The 8,115-nt window shown below is 32.1% G+C and overlaps 1 long non-coding RNA gene across 1 annotated transcript; it reads left to right on the top strand.

Moving 5' to 3' along the window:
- LOC107637636 lies at positions 1,887 to 2,868 on the top strand. The gene is made up of 3 exons (XR_001619436.2): positions 1,887 to 2,235; positions 2,319 to 2,450; positions 2,525 to 2,868. It is a non-coding gene; the product is annotated as an uncharacterized LOC107637636 (long non-coding RNA).

Raw genomic sequence — 8,115 nt, 5'->3', positions numbered from 1 at the left:
CTAGCATGATAAATACAATTTTCAATATTGATTTTTAGCGAATATTGAGGCTTAAGATTGGCAAAATTAGTTAAACCTAACAATGATATATAGTTTCCATGTCTTCATTTTCAATTGCTTTCTGTTGATGAAAGATTGATGAAAATCATACAAGAAACTAAATTATTTTGTTTTTGAAAGATAATGTTAAACCCCCTTAACTAACACATAACAACTTAATTGGTGTTATTTGATGCAATGGAAAAAAAAAGGAATCAAGTTGAAAAATGCAATAATTTCTAATTTTGATTTATTTATTTGTCTTGCTTGATTTATATTATGATGCAGAAGCATAGCGATAGTGAGACACTTGATGCGGTAGAGTGGCACTCTTAGGTTTTTTTAGGTCCATGACAGGAGTTTCTATAGTTAACTATGGTGAAATCATGTACTCCACGTCATCTCCTTCCCTTTAAATTGACCTCAACTGAAGCTTCATTTCTACTCTCTTATAATTGAACAAGCTTTTAATTTCTTCTTGTTTTCTCTAATTCCATCTGTGAATTGAACAAGCATATTTGGAAAATATAATACAGGCTTTCTGAGAAGAACCATGTATAAACTAAAATAATAAGTGTTCTACATCAAACATTATTCAGCTAATGACTACTTATTTTTGCCAAGAGTAGGCATGTTGAAAATAGGGGGACAAAATATTCAGGTTCATAACAGTTACAACTTACAAGAGTAATCAACCTCGTGAAAAGCTCTTAATTTGAAGACTCATGAGTTAAAGGTCCAATTGAAGGACCTTAGAAACTTGAGGTTGGTATCTATCTGTTGTCCCTGCAGGATACAGTTCTATACAAAGGCGATGCATCCTTCCATTTAGTAGTTGGTGTACAGATTATAGATGATTGTATATAAATATATTTACAAGTAAAGTCTATCATAGTCCCCTGTTATGAACCGGAAGCACCCTTGCCGGTTTGCGTGTCAGTAGTAGTATTCACTTTTCTCTTCCACCCTAATCCCTTTTCCCACCTTCATTCCTTAACTTAATTTCTTAATCTGCAGGCACTAGGTAATAGACCATATTGGCATTACCTCCTTCAAATAGTGATGGTAAGAACTTGCTTAATAGTGATAAACCCAATCTGCTAAGAGCGCAAATCAATGGATTGTGACAATGGAGGTATTATACATTTTTATAACCATTTCGTGCTTGGAACTTGTTCAGTACTTGTTTCATCATGTGATTGTTTAGGGAACAGCACAAGAAGCTCGATTTCCTTGAGATGGAACTTGCTGCTGCTAAGCAAGAGGGTTTTGTTTCGAAGCAATTGCTTGAGACCAATGGGACTTACTCTGAGGGAAGGCCTTTGGTCATGATAGGTATACTCACAATATTTGGCCGCCAGAAGAATAGGGACGCCATTCGCAATGCCTGGATGGGAAGTGATAATTATGTTTTGTTCTTTCTCTTGCTAAATTAGAAGTCACTGATATTGTAAATTACTTGCCATGATTAATATTGCACGGTTTGCTCACTGAGATTGTGGATTAGAGGTGGTTTTAACATTAAGAGTTCTTTCTTTGCAGGTGCAGCTTTGAAGAAACTGGAGGATGGAAAGGGCATTGTTGCACGATTGGTTATTGGAAGAAGGTTTAAATTCTTACTTTTAATTTTTCTGGGATGATGTTGATGATCGTTTTTGTTATTTATTTATCTTTTCAGGTACTAATATTCAAACTAATGAGGAAGTTGCAATTAAGTTTGTAAGTTATGCTTACCAATTGGTTTATATATATATTGAATGAATTTGAGTACCTTTTTTTTGTTATTGTTGTTTGTTTATTGGTCAGCTTTGTATTGTCAATTGACAATTTTTGAGCCATAAAAAATATAAAACTAGTTTTGGGAGAGACATGATTTCATGTGAAGTCAGTTTCTTGCTGCTATGTATTGGGGAGTTTGTGAAATTTGGGTTTGGGACTAATTTGCTCTTGCTACCCTGCATTTTTAATGTCAATCATGAGGGAACTTTTGTGCAACTGTAACGTGCCTGCTAGGTCACAGGTTTGAATCCTAAAAATAACCTTTTTGCTTGTGGAGGTATGTCTTCATATATCTACTAGCTGCAAACCCAGCAGTTGGGAGCCTTATGCATTGGATCCAACCTTTTTTCTTGAAGTCATCGTCTGTGAGCCTATGCTGAGATTTCATTTATACAACATTTTAAACATCATCACAAGGTACCTATCTTTAATGTTTAGCTGTCTTGTGCCTTTTGTTTTATTTATACAACATTTTAAACCTATTTGACATCCATGTTTAGGAAAACACAAGTTCAGAAAAATAGCAGTTGCACTTGGAGTCAGTCTTAATTGTGCTTCTCTCATGGTTTTGCTCTTTGGGATCTTTTGGTATAGACATAAACGACAGCACCAGGCCATCCTATTTATTGGTGGTAGGTAGCACAAAATAACAGTTCTTAGACTATGTATGGAGGAATAGTTAATTATGATTTTTGCTCTACTGTAGAATATAAAGAAGAGGGAATTGTCAGCTTGAAAAATCTCAAGACTTTCACGTTCAGAGAGCTCCAACAGGCAACAAATAGTTTCAATTCTAAGAACATACTTGGGGCTGGAGGTTTTGGCAATGTTTATAGGGGAAAACTTGGTGACGGCTCTATGGTGGCAGTGAAAAGACTGAAGGATGTTAATGAAAGTTCTGGTGAATCAGTTTCGAACAGAATTGGAGATTATCAGTTTGGCAGTTCATCGCAATTTACTTCGCTTAATTGGATATTGTGCTACTCCTAATGAAAAGCTTCTGGTTTATCCTTATATGTCTAATGACAGTGTGGCATCCAGGCTTAGAGGTAGGTTTATCTCACTACCCCATAAAGCATGTGATCACATAGTGTTTGTTACTATATATTTTAGTAGAACTTAGTTATGTGGTCTTCGTTTTGCATTTAAATCTTGTTATGGTCTTTGATCTGCACCTATCATGTTTTGAATTTTAATTTTAGGACTTAATTATTTTTTCAAATTTGACTCTTTTTCTCTTGTATTCTGAAAAATAATTTTGGATGTCAGGCACCTACACATAATTTGTCTCTAGTTATCAATATCTTGTGTATCCAATAATATTTAAAATACTTGAAAGACCATCATGATTTCAAATATAAGCTTAAAATGTTCTGTATCAATTTATTGGGAACTTTCTGTCCCCTTGATAAGATCTAAAATTAGACAATCTTGAGTAAGAAAATAATGTTAGGATAAAAGTGAGAGCAAAGAAGCTGAACTAGATGGGAAGATTTGTATAGAGTCTTGGGTGGTATCAGGATGTGATTCAGTAGTTTCTATTAAGGCATTTCCTCCTTTTCTTCTCTGTTCTGTAATATGCAATACTCGTCTCTCACTCGGACTACGCTTGGCACTGTTGACATGTTTATGTTGAATATATATGAGTGCTGCCGATATGTTTTTCTTGGTCTTTTATGTTTGTTACTTGTTGCTCTATGCCCTTCTAAATCAGAAAAATGTCAACACAAGACATCCTCAGTTGCTGTATGAGTCCAAGTTGTACAGGATTCTCCAGGGAGGAAGTAAGAACTGCTGTCTTACATCTTTATTTCATTAGTGCATTTTTTTGGACCGCTCTCTTTTAATCTGTAGAACATATTTGCTATATAAGTTCATAAATTTAATATTGTCACATTAAACTTCAACTTCAAACATAATCTCCTCAATTTTCCTTGCTCCATTAGTTGGTTGCTTTCTGTTATAACTTCTAAGCCTTGGTTTTGTGCTATCTGGTTCATGGTTCAAGTTTTCGAGATAGAAGATATGAATATAAAGGCCTTAATAAGGTTTGGAAGGGAAAACTGTCAGAAGTCAAGGCCAGTGAAAATCCTATGTAGATCCAAGAAGCACAAGTATGGATTATATTTATAGGCTTGTTCATGGTCAGATTACTATGGTCAATACATTTTTATGTTGGGTTTCATTTTGTTTGATTATTTTGTGATCCAGGACATGATTGTATTTATGATTCATTGCAACTTGCTCACAAGTGTACACTTAAGAGAAATTTGTATATCAATATTTTGAGTTTAATGAAATATCTCATTTTGTAATAATTAATTTTAGTATATTTATATTATGCATAATAATAATAATAATAATAATTGGTGGCACAAATAATTGAGATTCTAGAAAAAAAAGTAGTTCGTTATTTCTAAGAAAATGAGTATAATATAACTAAAAAAAATCTTAAGATTTTAGCGGCAATAGTAATGGTAACTAAAAGTAAATAACATTACAATTTTAGAATTATTTTTAGTGGTCATATAAATTGTCGGTAAAATAAATTTTGGCGGCAATAGTAATGGCCGCTAAAAGTAAATAACATTGTAATTTTGGAATTACTTTTGGTGGCCATATAAATTGCCAAAAAAATGACCGCTAATAGTTATATACTTTTTGCGGCCATTAAAAATATCTTTACCGACAAATGTTATAATTGCTACTAAAACCTTTTAGCGGCGAAGCATAAAACGGCTAATGTCTAATTGCCGGTAAATGTATTAGCGGCTATTTTTATTGCCGCTAAAAGCAAAATAAATGGCCGCTAAAAATAATTTTTTTGTAGTGCTAGTATATTATCTCTTTCACTATTATATGTATATTTTAACTGAGAAGAGGTCCGTAACATCATACTACTTCTGTTCTACGACTTAAGCGTTATACTACTTCTGTTCTACGACTTAAGCGTAAAACTCTGTGTAATAAAGTGTTATAATATCCATTAATTTTCTCAAATTCAATATACCGTCTTATATAACTTCATTCGTATATACAATCTTGTATTCTTTTTCTTCTTCTATTTTCCTCCTAATTGTTACAGATCTAGATCCACTTACAAATCTAACACATTCGTTTGGGAGAAATAAATTTTGGAATAGTTGAGAAATGTCATATATTAAAATAAACAAGAAACACTGCCCCTTTTCAATATCTACTTATAATTTAACCAATACTTGTATATTATTTGAGACACCAAGACAACGAAAACTTTGGCATGTCGTTCTCTGAAGCATCTTTAATTTTTAATTAATCATAATTGAAGATTTATAACTAGGTTTGATGTGGAATAATCAATTAAAATTAGTCAGGTGGTCAATTTATTTATTTTTTTATTATGTAATAGAGAATATTCTTAAAACTATTTACAACACTACCATATTTTTTATCTATTGCAACATATTTTCAAGACAACATTTTAAAAGAGTTGTCTAAAATAAAAATAGACAACACTTTATACTAATTGCTAATAAATAGAGTTATTACAACATATTTTTAATCAACATATTATAAGTGATGTCTTAAATAAATTAAAAGACACTTAACAAGTGTTGCTCTATCAAATATATAAAACAATTATTATAAAGTCAATATGTTACATTTTATAAGTGTTGTCTTTAAATTTATTTTAAATTTCGTCTCCTAAGTGTTGCCTAAAATTTTTAATACCTTTCTCGAAAATAAATCTTATAATTGGTACATTATTTAGCTTTGCTTCCCAGTTTCCAGTTTTCCACCGATTTTGAAATAAAACGAATCCAACTTATCAGGAAATAATAGAAGTATTTCTCAAACGAGAACGAGCAAGGAAAGGGACTAAGTCTATGGTTCTACATTGTGCTGAAAAAAGTGAGCACGGCGATGGGGAGGGATACGGAGAATGACGAAGAGAACGAGAGAAAGGGAGATCCGCCATCGAAGGAGGAAGAAGAGAAAGATGGAGAAGGCGACAATGGAGAGAGAAGTCGCCACCGTCGCTTCCTGCACCTCTAGAGCTATCTCTGCCTTGCACTGCTGTTGCCGTTTCTATCTTGCGCTGCCGGATCCGCTACTACTGTAATCCCTCTTCTCTGCCTTGCACAGCCTGAGCCGTCTCTGTTTGTCGTCGCTGCTCGATGGTCGTCGTCGGCTCGTCAATGCCTCATGTCCTCGCTGCTCTGCCTGAGCCGTCTCTGCTGTAATCCTCACTGCTCGCTGCAATCATGTCTCAGGTTAGGGTTTTTTCTCCTCCGTAATCTTAGGAAGCTAATTATATTCTCAGATTGGGGAAATTGAGGAATGTTTTTATGTCTAATCATGTCTCAGGTTAGGGTTGCTCTTATGATACTGATGGCTTACCTTTCATACATGCTTGTTGAGGTGAGAATCTCCTTTTAATTTTAATGGAGGTATTTTTCCATGTCTATTCATTACAATCCATTTGATGAACCTGAAGATAAAGTTGGAGAAGATAACAGTTCGAGGCTATCCTCTAATATGTCCTCAGTTAGTGGTTCCAAAGAATAGAACTGTTCTGTTTGGACTCTGATCTAATATAAATTTGCAAGATCTGCATCTAGCTTTTTTCCTTGGCTATGTCATATATATGTGTATTTTTTAGGTATATAATAGAATCAATTGATTTGATTAATATATGCTGAATATGATAGAATCAATTGTTCAAGAGCTTTGTATTTGTCAAAGATTCTGCTAACAAAAACACTCATTCTAATTATTAGCTAGAGATCAAGCACAAAATTCAATATTAAGATTTTCAGTTTCTTTCAATAAATGTATTTTCCTTTGGATTCAATGCTACTAGATTAGGAGTTCCTCTTGTTTTTTGCTAGCTAGGCTACCAGCGAAGTTAGTAGAAGTGATAGTTTACAAAGAAGAAATTACAATTTTTGTTGTTGGATTAAAGTGATTCAAGTATCTATTTCAAAGTTTTATGCAATTTCGATAACAAATTTCGGAGAACTTCTAAAACCACTTTTTAATGAGGTAGCAAGAAAAGTTGCTGGATTTGGTCCTGAATGATAAGAAATCATGTATTTATAAGAATTAAGATGGTGACTTGCTAATTTTGCTTTAACAATTATATGTTCTTTTATTAACTTAAACTCAAAAAAAATGATATCATAACGACGACCTCATAATAAAGAAAGGGGACAATGATCTCCCAAACTTCAACCTTAGCTTTTCTTAGAAATTATATTTACGTTTTAGTTTAGCATCCTAAAAGTTTTATTTTAGTCACTTTGATTTAAAATTTAATTTTGTCCTTCTTTAAAATTCTACCCAACTCTCCTGCTGCATGGTTGTATATATGTACACCCCCAAATGAATTAGTATGTACTATCAGTCCACAATTTTAGAATTTAATTCATGCCTTCAATTTTGGAATTTAAATGAAGAATACATTTATGTTTTCTTGCGTAAATATACTATAAATTTCCCGTAACTACTTCCATTTATTCAAAGGAAACTTCTTTAAACTTTTAAAATTATTTTAAAAATCAATAAAATTTAAAATAATTGGTGATCAAATAAAAATAAAAGTGTATCCCATCCAACCCCTATTAATATTTTTTGCTTAAATTGGCTGATAAACTCACGAATTTATAATTACGGATGAACTGAGTTACAAATGATGACTCACAAAGAATTAGTTTGAGCATTTTTAATTAATCCGACTTATATAAATTATTTGGATGTTTGCAATTTAGCTCTAGATAATTTTTTCAGGGGTTTGAAATTAAAATCCCTTAGAATTCAATTATAATTTTTAATTCCAGTGTTTGAAATAAAAATAATTAAATTAGTTTAGATACAATTTAATTTCTATCATAATTTTATTTAAAATTTAAAATGTCTAAAATATCCTTATAATCTAATTATTTTTTAACTTTTTTCACTTATTTACTTTCAACGCCTCCCACCTTTTAATACATACTCTCTTTTCTCTCACCACTTTCATTCTCTTTCCTTCAAGTTACTTAATATAATATATGCCTATTTTTTTTTTAGAAGATCTATTATGTAGATTTAAAAAAATATCCTCACTTTTAAATTTTATGTGTTGAACTTAGATTAATAGCACCAAATATTTGTCAATCTGCTACATCTAAACATTTTAAGTGAAGTTGTGTCAATCATAAAACTAACCAGTAAAAAGTGGTATAATTTTGTTTCATATTAATTATATTAATTAGTTATTATAATTTGTTATTAATAACTGACTTTTTTTTACTTGTTATGTCATTTAACCACTCA

This window comes from Arachis ipaensis, chromosome B04 (assembly GCF_000816755.2).
Source record: "Arachis ipaensis cultivar K30076 chromosome B04, Araip1.1, whole genome shotgun sequence".
NCBI lineage: Eukaryota > Viridiplantae > Streptophyta > Magnoliopsida > Fabales > Fabaceae > Arachis > Arachis ipaensis.
The sequence above is the reverse complement of the archived record's forward strand: the minus strand, read 5'-3'. Positions and strand labels throughout refer to the sequence as shown.